Source organism: Rousettus aegyptiacus, unplaced genomic scaffold (assembly GCF_014176215.1).
Source record: "Rousettus aegyptiacus isolate mRouAeg1 unplaced genomic scaffold, mRouAeg1.p scaffold_m13_p_6, whole genome shotgun sequence".
In the NCBI taxonomy this organism is placed as follows: domain Eukaryota; kingdom Metazoa; phylum Chordata; class Mammalia; order Chiroptera; family Pteropodidae; genus Rousettus; species Rousettus aegyptiacus.
The window spans coordinates 85347996-85365351 of record NW_023416309.1 but is presented as its reverse complement, the minus strand read 5'-3'; the positions used below and the strand labels follow the sequence as shown (position 1 = coordinate 85365351).

At 41.4% G+C, this 17356-nt stretch overlaps 1 long non-coding RNA gene across 2 annotated transcripts; it reads right to left on the bottom strand.

The window, feature by feature from the left end:
• Positions 1-264: 264 nt before the first annotated feature.
• Positions 265-15345, bottom strand: LOC118603966. Of its 2 annotated transcripts, none has more exons than XR_004951534.1 (2): positions 15027-15345; positions 265-3640 (listed from the first exon to the last, which is right to left on the bottom strand). It is a non-coding gene; the product is annotated as an uncharacterized LOC118603966 (long non-coding RNA). The 2 variants fall into 2 exon arrangements; XR_004951533.1 differs by having other exon boundaries at positions 265-3522.
• Between the last annotated feature and the right edge of the window lie 2011 nt (positions 15346-17356).

Sequence of the window (17356 nt, the reverse complement as noted above, 5' to 3'; positions counted from 1 at the left end):
TCAGAACAGCCATACAAAAGAAGTGATTAAACTCCCCCGTGATTATAAATCCTTCCTTTGCTACTAACCAGGTGGCCTCAGGTACTTCGCTTCTCCTTCCTGGGGCTCATAACCTCCCTGCTCCGCCCCCCGCCCCGGGGTAAACTGAGGTTAGACCAGATGATCCCCCAGGTCTTTTCCAGCTCTGACATTCCAAGGAATAAAATGTTCTGCAGGGGATGGGGGAGGGTGGAGGGTGAGAAGAAGCCAAGAGACTTCACTGCATCAAATCTGACTTTTTATTAAGAGACAGAATAAAACACAAGCGTTTGTTCATTCAATTAAAATTCGACATATACTGAATAGCTACTATGTGCCAGACTCTGGCATGTGCTAAAGACACAGAAATAAGCTTTTAAAACATTGTCTTTATCCTATAATGTGTATAAAGGAAAAGACAAATATGAAATTATTACAATAAAAATAATGACTAATATTTCACATGGCACTCGCTCTTTGCCAGAAATTGTTCTGAGCATTTGCATTTGAAGCCTTTTAATTCATTTTAATCTTCCCAACCATCTATGAGGTAGGTGCTATTATTATTCCTATGTATGTCATTATTCCTATGTATGTATGTATGTCAAAGAGGTATTGTGAACGTTAACAATGCATGAAAAGTGTTTATTCACAGGGCCCAAGATGTAGGAACCATAATGGCAATGTTGAAAGCAAGGTATTATAATGCAATGTTAATTGGTAGTTTTGTTCCGCTGATATTTCTGTCATTCCTTGATCTACCCTTGACATTTAGGATCAGCCACACACACTCAGTTGGAGGGGAGGGACTTTTTGTAAAGAGCCGAGAAAGCTTTAGTTTTAAACTCAAAACAAGTGCTTGCGAAGTAAGTAACTCAGGACATAAACAAACCTGCTGAATTAGAGCCCGTTTTCCTGCCCCCAGGGACCTGGAGAGTGAGGAGAGAAAGAGGCATGCAGAGATCCCCTAAGAAATAGAACACTAGATCCTGCTTCCCATTTGAGCTGGATGGCCAGTGAGTCCTGGGGACCAGACCCCAGAGCAGGAATGGCTGGTGTGTGTGCTCGACGTGGTCCTGCAGGTTGTTCCCTGGGCACTAACATAGCAAGAGAGCAAAAGTGCCCTGGTTTGAGGGCAGTGGGAAGTAAAAGGGGTCTTAAACCTGCAAAGTTTCCCTCTGGCCAGCACGGTGCACACAACAGAATAAATTTCCGTCTTCTTAGTAGTGTAGAAGTCAAAAGAGGAGAGAGAGAGAGAGAGAGAGAGAGAGAGAGAGAGAGAGAGAGAGAGAGAGAGAGAGAGAGAGAGAGAGAGAGAAAGAGAAAGAGAAAGAGATAGTGAGTGAGTTAGTTGCTGGGCCTAAAGAGTCCTCCAGAATCAGAACAAGGAAAGATGCTGCCTGGAGGAAATGATGCCCCAGGGGCAGCACGGAAGTGGATGTCTCCTGGCTGCTGCAAAGAGGCAGAGGCCTATGGAGGCCAGAATGGGAACTCCGTGGGGGCTGGGGTCTCTGTCTGCTTTGTTCCCTGCTCCATCCTGTGAGCCTCAGTCAGGTAATAGGCGATGGATCGATCCATCAGTGTTTGTTAAATGCATGGCTTTAGGTGGGCCGCCTCGAGACTCAGGCCAGTGGGTTTCAACCTTGGCTCTGCCTCTTACTAGCATGTAACCCTAGGGTAAGTCTCTTTCCTTCTCAATGCCTCTTGTGTAAAATGGGGATAAAAATTGTGCAGATCGGTACTAATCTGAGATAAAAGAGAGAATGCATATAAAACACTTAGTGTCTGACATAGCACAAGCGCTCAATGAGTATTTGCTAAGTGTTAGTAGATGCTACTGTCCCACCTTGCCCAGCACCTTAGCACTATATTAAGTGTCCCCCTCCTTGAACTTAGACAAGATCTTGAAGAAGAGATGAGGACTCCAGATTGGCTAAGATCAAGTTCCTACCACCACAATACAATGGAGACTCCTAACAGAAATTAAGTTATGCGCTTAAAAAAAAAAAGTTTATTTTTCTTGCAAAATGGATTTTGTAGGCTGATATTCATATTCAAGAAGAGTGCAAGCCTGTGAGAATTAGGTGTTCCTTGGAGACCATTGCTTGCATTTTAAATTAAGCAGCTTTCTCCCTTATTGGGCATGTTTAGTCACAGAACAACTTACCTTTTTCCTTGTCTTTCTAGAAAAGCACAGTCCTCCAGGTGAGTTATCATTTGCAAGTGCTACTAATAGAACTCAAATTTAAGGTAAAGAGGAAAAGTCTAGAAAGCAGAACTATGTCCTTCTCTCTTCTCTCACTTCCTCCTCCTATAAGAGCTCTGGGCTTTCCTGAAGAAATCCGGTACAAGGAGTTTTATTTCTTGCTCAGATATGCTTTCCAGAGGGTCGAGTGATAAATAATATCTTTAACTTTTTATTTAAAAAATACTGGATTTACGTGGCTTCCCATTTATTAAATGCTAATAGGTGGCCAACTGTCCTATTTGCCTGGGATTGTCCCCATTTTAGCACTGAAAGGTCCTCACCCTGAGAAAACCCTCAATCCCAGACAAAAATGCCCTGAATGTCCTGGACAAACATGAAATGTCAATAACGATTCAGCTGGATTTATCAGCCCGAAACAGCATTCGGAGATTTTTTTTTTTTAATGGGCAAGGAAATGTATTCTTTTGAAATCAGAAGAGCTTACTTTCTAAGTGGGAAAAATAAATCTTATCTCCCTCGGGGCCCTTTTTATTTTGCTTGGTGTTGACAAGCCTGGCCCTGAAGATCCTGCAGAGGGAGATGCACCCTGTCTGAAAAGAGCTGATTTGAAAATGGGACATGTGAGGGCAGAGAGAAGACTGTTTCAAATAGAGCCACCAGACGAGCTTGCGAACCCTTGTCTTGGCATCTTTCCCGTAAAGTCCCTCACTTTAGGTCAGGCTCTGGAGCCCCCAAGAAATCGCAGTTGCTGCATAGAGCAGTTCCCTGTCTCTGAGTCACTGTCTAGTCTGTCTGCTTGTGCAGAGCCCTGTGGTTTGTCCCCATACAAAGGAGTAGCACGGGCATGAGAGTTCCCCTCAGAATACATGGAGTGGCCTCTTGAAGCCTCGGTGTGCACCCCTTTTCCTCAGATCAAGTATCTTTGGCTGTTTTCATGGTGTCTTCAGACCTCACGGAATTGGCCAATGGCATGCAGACTGAGTTTCTGATTCCAGACCATGTAGCACAGCTTGTTTCTGCACCTTGTGGGTGAAAAGAAGGGCCTATGAGGATTATGGACATTTGGCTTTGAGGCTTAATTCCTGAAGCCACAGTGCTTCTTCCATGGGTCAGGGTCTCTCGGGATACTGCAGTCAAGATGTTGGCCAGGCTGCAGTTCTCTGAAGGCTTGATTGGGGCCAGAGGGTCTGCTTTCAAGTTGGCTCATCACGTGGCTGTCGCACAAGGCTTCAGTTCCTCGCCAGGAGGATCTCTCCACAGGACTGTTTGAGTGTCTTCGTGAGAGTCAGTTTCTCCTGAAATGAGGAATGCATGAGAGAGAAAGCAAGAGAAGCCATGGTGCCTTTTAAGACCCAATCACGCGTCCTCATTTCCTCCACATTCATTTGTGAGAAGAAAGTCTCTAACTCCAACCTGTACTCAAGGGGAAAGGAGATGGGGAGAGAAGAGCATCGAAGGATTTGTGAATGGAGTTTTAAACTACAGTATCCCAAAACAGTAAGTGGCTGTACCACGGATGAATTTCCACAAAGGGTAGTTTCGGTAGTAACATGGTGGGAAAAACATGGGCTTTCAGCCAAATTATAGTTTGAAACCAGGTTTTACTCCTTTCTGGTTTGCAGGATCTGGGGCAAAAGGATCATCTCCAAACCTTACTTTCTTCATCAGTAACATGAAGATAGCAATAGTAATTCTTATAGAGTTATTATAATTTTTAAATGAGATTACCCATGCAGTGACAGACTCAAATTGTATGGAGCCTGACACTTATACCTTTCGACAGGGCCCTCTTTAAGAAAAAAGAATGAAAATTACAATTATAAGTTAACTACAATATGAACATTGATTTAGAATTAGAAATGGCAAAAACAACACATTTTAAAAGCTGACAAATAACATAAATACCACAAAGTCAAGAAACAAATGACAAGTAAAAAAATAACTACCTAAACATATCTCTTTAAAATACTTACTTTGCTATATTTTGACTGCATGCTTTTTGATCACTCCTCAACATGACAAGGATTTTGTAACGGTTTCCATAGTCAAAAGAGAAAGATAATTCTGTCTTCCTTAGTATGGGTGATTAAAATTTTTTTTTTATTATTATTGAGAACTTATTATTCAGCTTCACAACTCATTATTTATAATATCAGGTACTTTTTTAGGGTTGTTGTCAAATTTGGAAAACCTCTATCAGATTTCTCTTATATATGAGCTCAGGATATTTCAAATGTTTCTGCGTAGTTAATTAATGGCACTCATTACCCAGAGCCAGGGTCTGCATAAAGGAGGGGCCCAAAGCTTCAGCTTCCCCGTAAATCTCCCCCTGGAAGCAGGTACGTGTCAATCACGGAGACTGGCGTGTACTAGGTGCTCAGGAAATGGGTGAAACATAGAGAAAACCTTCATCTTCCTTCTCCATTGCTCCAGGCGAAGTCAGGGATTTCCTAACCTTTATTTCATCTTCCTCTATCTCCAGTAGCCTTTCTGGGGCCCCACAGAAGGCAGGAACAAAAACACAGCCAGTGGAAAGAACACTGAACTCAGAGCGGAAAGACAGGGGCTTGTGTCCTGGCTTTGACACTTACCAGCTGTGTGACCGTGGTGAATTACCTAACCTCTCTATATTTGTTTCCTCATCTCTGAGATGGGCACAGCTATGCCAGCCTCATGAATTGTTATTGGGATAATGACAAGATATAAGTAAAAGGGCTTCATAAATTGTACAGCAATTTCAGTAACGGGTTTTTATTTTGGTGCCTGGAAGTTACTAAGGAATCAGTTTGGACACTATCCAGCAACTACGAACATCTAAACTTCTTTGTTCTCTGTGGTCTATAGGATTCAAATTGGACTTTAATCAAATTTGGCATAAAGAACAGGACAGCAAAATTGTCCATTCTTTCCACAAAATGGTTTTGAGCTCCAGCTATTGCCATAATTTGTGCTAGAAATGGGGATTCAGAGGTAGATAAACACAATCCTGGCCCTTCAGGTATGCAGAGCAGGTAGATGGAATTCCAGACTGATAGCTGGAGGGGGGTTCAGCTCCCGAGCCGGCCGCACTCACGGCCTCGGCCTCCCTGTGCTTCAGTGTCTCTTTCTGCCAAAGAGTGTGGCTAACTGCCAGAGAGGGGTGTGCAAACAAGTGAACAAAAGCCCACAGACGTTGGAGACTACTTGGACAGTTGTCTAAGAGAGCCATCAGAGGGCTACACAGAGCCCCGCAGAGACTGGCTGTTCTTCTTGGGGAATTTTCTGGAAGCTTTGAAGTGTCGCCAGGGCTAAGGAGGCTGGCCCATCCTGGAGGTATAGTCACTTGTAATTTACTCCTCCACGTGGGCTCTGGAGCTCCAGTCTCATAAATTCATCACCCATTCAGCTCCGCCCTGTGTAAAGGAAGACTGACAGGAGGGGGGATGAAGGGGAGGAATCGCTAAATTAAGAAGGTCCCTGGGAGTGATTGGCCTACAGACACGACTGAGTCCCCTGGGTTTCTCTCTTTAAAGTATAAATATTTCCAAGTAAGATCACAGACTCCCTCATCATAAAATCAATGAAACCACACACAAAAAAAATGACCTCCTGCTTGACTGCACCAGAAATATCTCAAACGAAGTCATTTCCCCTCCTGCAGAAGCAACTGTGCTGGTGCTCAGGGTCTGAAATCCAGGCACTGCTGTTGAGGATTTGAGGCTAAGAGGAAAGCAGGTGGGTTGGGTGCATGTCTGTCTGCTTTTACTTGCTACGTTTTGTGATGGCTTCTGTGCAACTCCTGCTGCAACATGAGATTTTTTCCTGGAGTCGCACCTGGGTTCAAGCTCCAGCTCCTCTAATTACTGGCTGGGTGTCTGAGAAAAGCAGAGCCTCTCCAAACCAGTCTCTTCATCTAATAAATGGAAGATAATAATGCAAGTTTGGGCTGCCCTACAGGGGAGGCGACAAGATCAGGAGATCAGTCCAGGCAAATGCTTTGTAAACCACAAAGCTCTTAATAAATAACGGGTTTCTTATTAAAAGATAAAAGCACCAATCCTGCTAATGTACCTGTTGGAACTTCTTATGCTGATTAAGGTGAGGGCTAGAATCAAACAATGTCACCAAGGGCCAGCTCCTCCCCATCTCCCACAGTGTCTACAAATTTCATATCTTAACAGATGCCATCCAGAGGAAGGGGGGCCAGTCTGCTTTCCAGTAACTTCTGTAGAAGAGAGAGGAGTGAAGAACTCTTCTTTTTCCAGACTTAACATATGTATCAAATTGCATTGGCTTTCTTTACATAGCCGGGGGATGAGAAATACCGATTGGCCAAAAAAAAAAAAAAAAAAAAATCAAGGCCCATCCCCAGATTTGGGGGAATTTTCACAATGCCAAACAAATCACATTTGGATGAGTTATTTTTATCAGAAGAAAAATGAGTGGATGCTGAGTTGCAAAAACAACATCTATCCAGTACAGTCCACCCCTTTTAACTATTCAATACCCACACTCACTTGTATTCCCATAAATATACCTTCAAAAGTTCCCACTCTCTACATAAATATAATCAGCCTCTTTTCCCAAAAGCGATGAGCCACAATTTCATTCATTCTGGTTGTCTGGGTGATGTGCAATCATCATATATGAAGCTCTTATGATCTTGTGTGGTCTAGAGGCTAAGTGGTACATGTAATCACCTCTGATGTATTCAGAAAACAGGAATGGAGAGAAAACAGGGTAACTGTGGTGAAAACTCTCGTTTGGAAAAGGAAAGAAAAGGAGACAACTGTCAGTGGTCACCAGTCCATAGCCCATGCCATATTTTACCAGGAATCACATGGACATCCTGCACAGGCAGCAAGCATGTGTCCTCCCTAGTTCTGCCCTCTGGAAGCCTCCCTTTGCCCTTTGCCCTCTGTGGCCCCAGCTTGTCTCTTCAGAAAAAAAAAATCTCTCCTGAGAATTGTCCTTCATATGACATGTACATCGAGGAGAATGGCCCTTCTGGGGCAGCTCTCTACCTGCTGATATGAGTTTGAGAGTCTGGAAATCATGATCACAGACCACTGTGGGCCAGATTTGAGATTTCTTTGGCAAAATGATGCCCTAAAAAAGGTAATGGGTTGTGGCAACGTGCACGGATCTTGACAGTATCATACTAAGTGAAATAAGTCCGACAGAAAAGAACAAGAACTATGTGATTTCACTCATTCGTAGGATATAAAACAAAAGCAAAAAACAAACACACCAAACAAACTCATAGACACAGACAACAGTATGGTGATTATCAGAGAAGAAAGGGCGGGTGGAAGAGGAAAAGGATAAAGGGGGTCGAATATATGGTGAAGGGAGGAGGCTAGGCTGTGAGCAGTGAGCACACAATGGAAGGTACAGATGTCGTATTATAAAGTTGTACACCTGAAACTAATATATTGTTGTTAACCAATGTTACCCAAATAAATTAAAATTTTAAAAACGTTAATGAGATTTTTGGTTAATTTGCTTCTGGCTAACACTGTGGATAGTAATAAGGGTCAGAGACCTTACTGGATCATGGTCTTTGAAACTAGAACCTGCCTAGGAACAGTTATCTCTTAGCAATAGGCCCAGGTGCTCTGGTCATCCCTTTTGCCCTCACTTTAATATTTCTATCTTGTGCTCTACCTGAGAATAACCTAAAATGACAAGTTAGGTGCGGATGACTCACAAAACTACCTCTTCCTCACAATGACAACAAAAATATTAGGAGTAACATTTATTGATTACTTACTGTGGGGCAGGCGCTGTTTTAAAGGTTTTGTGTGGATTAACTTTAATCCTCACAGCAACTCTATAAGACAGGAACCATTATCGTTCTTCTTTTGCAAAAATTAGTCATGGAGCAGTAAAGAACTTGCTCTTAAGTGCAGAGCAGGGATTCGAACCCAGGCGTCCTGGCTCTATGTCCTGCTCTAACTACTGCTCTGTGCTGCTCGCAGACGGCAGCCTGTTGCATCTTCTCAAGGTGACTGCTGATTTCTTTGTTCAAGGCAGAACAGGGGGTGCTTGGGAAGGGAAGGGCCTCTCCTAGGCCTTAATCTTATTTCCTGTTGGGTTCCTATGTTCCCACCTTTCTTCTGCTGACTTTGACTTGAGGGTAGAGAATTGAGATTTTCCTGTATTCCCAGACAACTGTAACTGCAGGCCATTGGCAAAAAGACACCTCTTAGCAAATGTGTACTTTCTTCTCTCTCACTGTTGCATAGACTGGGTTCAGCTTGTCTCTTTATTAGAAGACCTTGCTGAAGAAAGTATCAGCACACTCTAAAACGTGAAATTTTCTTACAATACCTTTTAATGTTAAAGCCAAGTCTGAATCTCAAGGTGTAACAGGCAACAGATTAACCAGCCGTTCACTATAATATAACAAAGAATTACCAAATTCTCATATCAATTCTTTCCCTTCACCAAAACGTCTCTGCTTAGCCTTACAAAATCCCACTTCTGGTATGAGATTATGTTTTGGTTAGGAACTTTTGGTTTCAACTCAAACTAATTTAAGCAGAAAATACGTTTATTAGAAGGCTACTGGGGGCTCCGAGAATGGACAAGAGCTTGGGGATCATGGTTAGGAAACCTCAACAGTGATTCCCTTGGAGGAGCCACCAGGTCCGTGCTGGCCAGGGGGATGGTGCTGCAGCCAATACCTGCTTATTTGCTCCCTGCTCAAGATTCCAGTCCCAGGGAAGGAACATCAGATTGGTCAGCCTTGGGTCACCTGCCTACCTCGTTGCTAGGAGTAGGTAGGACCCACCAGACTATGCTTGATGCAGAAGAGATGACTCCAGTAAAGGAAAGTAGGGTGCTGTTAGGGAGGAGAAGTAGATGCAGAGCAGCCCAAATCCAGCAAACTCTCCTTACACCTGGCAGTGTTGAGCATATGGCAATGTAGTTAATCCAGTTTAGTCAAGACAGTTGGATCAAAATGAGAACAAGTTGGACAGAGGCCGAGAGGAAATCAAATAGCAGTTAGGTGAATGTCAGGGACTATGACTGTTCCTAGCCAACATTTGTCCTTTGATGTCATCTTCAGGGACAAAATTCTACATTTGATCTGATTTACTGTGGTAAGACTTAGGCTCTTAGGGGTTAAAATGTAACAAAACAAAATTTTGCTTTAATCAATGTTAGTTTTGTTTATTTTGAGTGTTTGTATCTGTAGAGCAAATACAAATGCATTTGACTGTCAGCATGTGATTAGGTTCTCAGAAGCTAGTTATTCACTCCCTGACTCATTCATCATTTAACAAATCCCTTAATGAATATTTATAGAGCAGCTTCTTAATCCTGGGTACTGTCCTGTCTGGGAGCTAAGGAGATACAAACATGGATGACATACTTTCTGTCCTCAGGGGCTTCATACCCATGTGGTGACAGAATAGAAATACAGTCTACTTGGAAGGAATGGTTCAATGTAAAGGCTCCGAAGGCAGACGGAAAAGTGCAGCACTGGGTTTAAATCCTGCCCATGTGACCTTTGGCGAGTTACTTAAGCTCTCCAGACCTCAGTTTTCTCATCTTTATACTGGGCATAATAATAGTTTTTAATTCAAAGAACTGTAACTGTCCTCAAATTGATTAATAGATTCAATGTAATCCCAGCATGTTTATTTAAAATGGAAATTGATAAGCAGAATAAGTCTAAACCATATATAGAAATACAAAAGGCCAAGAATAGCCAAGATAATCTTGAAGAAGAATGAGCAAGAAGGCTCTCACACTACCATGTAACTTGCCTTATTGTAAAGCCAGGATAACTAAGACAGGGTGATATTTTGGCCCAAGATTAGATGTATAGGCTAATAGAATAGTCTAGAAATAGACCAACATGTATAGGTCACTTAATTTATTAATTTATGAAAAAAGATGATATGCAGAGCAGAGGGGATAATATTTTTTTTGGTAACAATATTTGGCCTTTTGTGTTCTTTTGCTTATTTCACTTAGCATAGTGTTTTCAAGATTCATCCATGTTGTAATATGTGTTGGAATTTCATACCTTCTTAAATCTGAATAATATTCTATTGTATATATTCAACATTTTGTTTATCCATTTGTTCGTTCGGGAACATTTGTGTTGTTTCCATCTTTGGGCTACTGTGAATAATGCTGCTTTGAACTTTGGTGTACAAATATATGTCTGAGTTCATGCTTTCAGTTATTTTGAGTGCATACTCAGAGGTGGAATTGCTCGATTATATGCTAATTCCACATTTAATTTTTTGAGGAACCATAATCCATTTTACATTCCCATCGGCGTTGCACAAGGTTTCCAATTTCTCCACATCCTTGCCAACACTTATTTCCTGTTTTTGTTTGTTTGTTTGGTTGGTTTTTGTTTTTGATACTAGCCATTCCAATGGGTGTGACCCAATTTTTTTGATTTACTTTTTGTACTGCTAAATGAGTGAGTGTCTCACTTTGGCTCATCATGCTCACTGGGCACTATTAATACTATGAATTTAACAATTAATGTTTAATAAGTACCTTCATGTAATAGGAACTGAACTGATTTCTTTAACTTATGTTATTTAATCCCCACAACAATAATTTTTTTGGCAACCTTTTAACTGAGATATGCCTACAGGAAAGTGAACACATCGTAAGTGTACAGATTAATGAATTTTCACAAACTGTACATACACCTATGTAACCAGCACTTAGATCAAAAGCTAAAACATTACCGGCACCCAGAAATTCCCTTGGTGCTCTCTCCCAGTTCTACCCAGTCCCCCAATCCCCACTCACGCACAATAAAAAGCAATGATAACTAACACCTTGGCGTTAAACCCATTTTATAAAATGAGTTCATAATTTTATAAAAATGGAATCGTAGAAAAAAACTTTCCTATTTCTTTGATGAATAGTGAAATTGAGCACTATTTTCATATATTTATTAGCCACTTGGATATCTTCTTTTGTGCAAGGTCTGTTCAAGTCTTTTGCCTGTTTTCCTATTAGGTTTTCTTTTTTTCTTTTTAAATGTGCAAGTCCTTTATATATTCTCCAAAGAGTCCTTTGTGTGCTGTAGATTGCAAATATCTTTTCTCACTTGCCTTTGCACTCAGTGGGGTCTTTTGATGAACAGAAGTTTTAAATTTTAATCTAGTCCAGTTTATTGTTTTATTTTAGTGGTTAATACTCTTGTTTTCTGTTTAAGAATCTGCCATCCTCCAAGGTCATAAAGACATTTCATATTCTATTCTAGAATATTTATTAGTTTTTCTTTTACATTTAGATTTATGAATAAATTGTATGTATTAGATGAAGTAGGAATTGGAGATTCACTTTTTTTCCGTGTGGATAGCCAATTTAAAATGAATAAGATTGTGAATTTGGCCAAATACAAACCCCTTTATGAAATACTCCTATAGAATCTTACTTATTAACTAATTAGTTAATTATAATTCATTCAATAAACACTTTTCGCACATCCAGTATTTGCTAGTTTAGCTAGATTGCCAAGAGAAGGCCTAGAGTCTCTAAGAGCTGACATTTGAGCTCAGACCTGATTAGTGAAACAGCCTCGAGTGGAGTTGGGGAAGAAAATTCCAGGAAGAGGAAATAAGTAGGTAGATAAAAGCTTGACATGTTCAAGGTACAACAAGAAGGCCAGCGCAGCTGAAGTACAGTGCTCAAGAAGATGTGGAGCACAAGATAATTCTTTCGAATGCAAGATCAAAGGGAAGAAAAGCAGACTGATATCACACCAGACAATGGAGCAGTGGCTATGAAGTTCTGAGGGAAAACGTTCTTCAACCTAGAATTCTCTCAATCGAGAGTGAGGGCAGAATAAAGTCATTTCTGACTTACAAGAACTTTTACCTATAAAGCAACGCTTCGTAGGATTTTTACGTGGCGATCTACTCGAAGAAGGTGAGGGCAAGAGGAAGAGAGGAGCCGACCCGGGAAGATGATGAGGAGAAGAGCCATGGTGAGAGCAGTGTGGGTTCCCGGGAGAACAACTGGGTCTGACTGGAGCGGGTCTGGAAGATGTTCTGAGTGTTTTGAGCTGCTATTTGTGCCCCTTTCCATCCATTTTCCACAATGTCGCTCACGTAAACTTGATAACGTTTTAGATTACCTTCCCTCCTCAGTTTAAAATCCTTTGATGGCTCCCCATAAGTTTTAGAATAAAATTCAACTTTCATCACAATCTAAAAGGCCCTTCGTTACTGACCCCTGCCCAATTCTCATCACTCGGCATGGCCACTCAGTCCCTCTGCTCCAATCACTGACCTTTAAACAGGCTTCTAAAGCTACTTGCCACATTGGAGCCTGTTTATCCACTGTTCTCTCTCAGCAAGGAAACCCTTCCTCCTCTCCTTACCCTGTTAGAATCTTCCTTGTTTTTCAAACCTCATTATCTTGGGGAAACCTTTCTTGGCCACCCTGTGCTCTCTTCCCACCCACCACTGGCTTAAGTCTCCGTGATTTTACTGCATGATTTCTCTCTGTTGCTCACCTCCAGTATCATTCTGCCTCTCTCTAATTATTTATTTATTTATCTGTTCTCCTCACTAGATTATGATCTCTCTGAGAGAAGGGACTGCGTTTTAATCATTGTTGAAGTTTCTATAACATGGCTTCTCTGTAGTCAGACTACTTAGGTTAAAATCTCAGCTGCCTTACTTGCTGTGTTGTCTTGGGAACGCTGAGTCTAGTTCCTCACTTGTAAAATAATGTGGTGTTTTTATCTGCAGCACCTGGCATGCAGAAGGGACTCAGTAAGGTGTGTGGAATAAATCCATGCAGAGGGGCAGAGTTCCCCGGGGTGGGAATCTCTCAGCAGGGGAGTAAAGATGACTCACTATCTTGATTCCTCCTCTCCCCTCCCCTCCCTTGGAGAAGTGCTCAGCTTCCTCTCTAGGACCGTTATGACTTGGGGGTTGTAAAGAAAATCTGAAAAATGCAGCCTCTTTTCCTTTTATGTTTATCCATGTATTGACCTAAGGAATTCAGTTATCTCACAGAACAAAAATTTCTAAAGTGTGCCATTGTCTGATCATTCTTATGAGGCTGTCTAAACATGGTGCTACTTTAGGACCCAGGTAAAATACAGGATACCCAGTTAAATTTGAATTTCAGATTAAAAAAAAACATGTAATTTTTTTAGTATGAGTGTGTTTCATGCAATATTTGTTTATCCGAAATTCAAGTTTAACTGGGAATCTTTTTTTATTTGCTAAATCTAGCAGCCTTACCTCTGATTCCCTTCTAGTCCTTGCAAAGTGATAAAAGCAGCCCCACTGCAGGGCTAATGTTTTGTAATGTGCACCATCTAGCGGTTACATGAACAAAGAGCACACCAAGAACCGTCTCCAAGACAACTTGAAACCGGCATTGTGTGAAAGCCGAAAAGAAACAATTCTGCTTTAATTTTAAAAATTCTTTAAAATTTTTTAACTTACTTCTTTGGGTGTGGTGTCTGTGATCAGAGCAGCGGCTTAGAGAGTCCAGTGAATATGTGAAATCCCTTGTAAGCCACCCAGTGTTTAAATAGCAACACTCACCTGGCTGAGGCCTTGGGCTCTGTTAACATGTAAATGTGAATTAAACAGCTTTGTCCTTCACGTATTGTGGTTCCTAGCATTTCTAGTGATTGTTTTACAATAAGCACATGGCACCCAGAAGTATCTATCAAGTGCAGTAAATGTCAGTTGGTACAATTTTGTAAAACACAACTGAACCTGTCGGGAGATACAAGAAAGCAGGTATCTCCTATTTATCATTTTACCAAGGAGGTGTAGGGTTAAGTGCAAAAAGGAATTGGCACCTTCCAGTGGGTCTCTGTGCCTTCTCCTTCCTCTCCCCCACCCCCTCCTGCTCATCTTTTCCTTGTGTTTAAATCATGTGAGTTTATACATCTACATGGTGTTACCTTAAAGTAGTACATTATGCAATGCTGAAGCCTTATTAAGAGATGGACAATAAAATCAGATTTAACTTTAAAGCTTGAGCTATTTTAGGGATAAAATCTCTCATCCTCCGCATTATCCACTGAGACACGGAAGCTCTTTGTTTTATTTTGTTTTGTTTCATGGACAAGGCTGAAAGGCACAGGAGCTTCCCTGTCTCCAGTTTCTGTGGTTCTGTGATTTCATCACAAACACTCATTATGAAATGGTATAGACACTTCGTTTAAAATTTAGCCAGGATAAAAACCCAGAGCTCAATTCGTTTTTTTGAAGAGGTTTAAAAATAAGCTAGCGGATGAGAGGGAATTTGGGGATGAAAATATATTTTCAAATACCATCCAAACTGACAAAGGATTTCTACATAATTATAACAGGAATTGTGATAAGAATGAAATAATACCTGCAATTTATTGAGGGTCTCTTAATTGCCAGACATCGATCAGGATGCTTCCCACACATTGTCTTTTTTAACTGCTGAAGCAACCCAGCAGGCTAGAGACTATGTTCCCATGTTAAATACAAAGAAACCGAGGCTCAGATTTTGTATTTTCTAAGATGACACAGCTGACAAGTGGCAGGGCTGTTTTTCACGCCCGGCTTCGTCTGACTGCAAATCCTTTACTTTTACTACGTAGATATTCTGCCAAGGCTACGAGGCATAGTTCTGCAGAATTCTTTCTCCTCTAAGCTCATGCTTGCAATGGAGAGCTCTCTGCCAAGTCTCTCACATGTCAATGACACTCAATTTCCAGCTCCATGGCCTGGTATTTTGAAGTCCTTGAAACTAGATTTCAAACAATTCACTTCCTTTTGGCTGGCTCTGAAAGTCAAGAGTAGTTTTCATTTTGCATGGCACTTACCTTTGAGTAGCTGAGTCACCTTGGGAGTCTTACTGGGGCTTCAGTGATGACCTTAAAAACTGAACAGTCACACCTCGGAGATATTGTGGGTTCAGTTCCAGACCACCACAATAAAGCAAGTATCGCAATTCAGTGAGTCATTATCTTTTTGCTGGTGGAGGGTCTTGCCTTCAATTTGTAAAAAATGCAACATCTGTGAAGCACAATAAAGCAAAACAATACAAGGAGGTATGCCTGTATCTAAGGCTCTATGGAGCTCCCCTGGGAAGGAGGAACAAAACTATTAACCATTTATGAGAGGAACAGGTGGAGATATACCAACCCAGAAACAGTGTTTCAGAATCAATCCATTCCTCATGCCTCAAATTCCCTCATGCTGAGATGATGTCACCTCCTCTGGGAAACCTTCTATGACCTGCCTCCACCCAGGCCCATGAGCTGCTCCCTCCAGGCTCCCCCTGCCTTCACATATGCCTCTCTGTTCACACTGTATCAGAAGCCGTGGGCTGCAGCGTGTGTATGCATACACATCCCTTTCTCTAGACTGTGGGCTCCCGGGCAGAGCAGAGCTGTTCTAGACTGGCTCAAGCTTCCTCCATGAGTTTGTGGGTATGCAAGAGGAAAGGGTCCCAGGCACATAGAGTGGGCAGTGAGCTAGAATGAGGTACCTTGCAGGGCCTTGCTTGGGGACTCAGGACTGCATAGATTAGTCACTCCGGAGGGTTTTGACAACTTTTATGGTGTTACTGTACAGTAAATCTTGTCCACATCACAGCCTGTGTTTTTTTCTGAGCATGCTAGGTTTTCCTGAACATCTTCAGCCTCTTTTCTGTGACTCCATAGCTGGCATAGGATTTAACACATCACATTTATTTTTTAATTCATCAAGTACTTCTTGAGAGCCTGTTAAAGGCCAGGCACTGGGTGCCAGGAATACAATGGTGAACAAAACTATCATGGCTCCTGCCCCCATGGTGCTTACAGACAAGGGGAAAAGAAAGATTTACAGTCACTGGACTGAAATTCTCTCCTCCAATATACCCTGAGTTCCTTGAAGGTGCAGATTAGGTTGTATTTACTTTTTAACATTTTCACTTTATTTTATTTTTTAGTTTATTATGTAATTCACACACCATCAAATGCACCCTTTTAAAGAGGACAATTTGGGTTTTTAGTCTATTCACAAAGTTTGCATCTATCACCCTATCTAATAGCAGAGCATTTCCCTTGACACTCCCCCACCCCAAAAGAAATCCTATACCTATTAGCAATCACTCACCATTGTCCCATGCCCCAGGCCCCGGCAACCACTAATCTACTTCCTGTTCTGTGGGTTTGCCTTTCCTAGAGATTTCACTTACACAGAATCATGCAGTGTGTGGTCTTTTATGTCTGACTTCTCGCACTTAGGCTATTATTTCCAAGGTTCATCCATACTGTAGCGTATGTCAGTGCTTCATTCCTTTTTATGGTCAATAATATTCCATTAAATAAATATACCACATTTTTTATGCAGACATCAGTTGCTGTATAGTTATATTTACTTTTGTATTTTGTACCTCAGCATCTTCCTCCCTCCCTTTACCCTCAAATATTTATTATTCCACACATAGCACGTTGCAGGGACTGTAGTCAAACATCTGGAAAAGGTCCCAGTCTGAGGAAATTGAAAGGCAACATTTTAAACATCTTTAAATAAGTGCTTTATTTGAAAAGTTTTAGATTTACAGAAAAGTTGCAAAGATAGTACAGAATTCCCGTATACTCATCACCCAGTTTCCCTTGTTGTTAAAATCTTACGTACTATAGAACATTCGTTCCAAGGAACCAGCATTGTTACATTACTATTAACTAGACTCTACATTTTATTAAGATTTCACTCGTTTTCCCTAATGGCATTTTCTTGTTCCAGGATCCCATTCAGGAAACATCACATTTGATTGTCATGTCTCCTTAGGCTCCTCTGATCTGTGACTGTTTCTTGGGCTGCCATTGTTTTTGATGACCTTGAGGAGTACTGGTCAGGTTCTTTGTAAATGTCCCTCCGTTGGAGTTGGCCTGATATTTTCTCATAATTAGACTGGGGTTTTGGGTTTTCAGGGGATGGCCACAGAAGTGAATAAAGACATCATTCTAAAATTGCTGTGAAGAGCCCTGCAACTAAGAAATGAGACCAAATCTGCCAGATTTTTCAGAAAAATCAGAGAAATTTTACTTTTGAGAACTTCCAGTGGAAGAAATGGTAAATGGAAGGATTCCCTGGGCATTTTTTTACAAAGAGAGTTGTATGTACCCTATATTCATGGTGGTGAAGAAATGAACCTTTATCT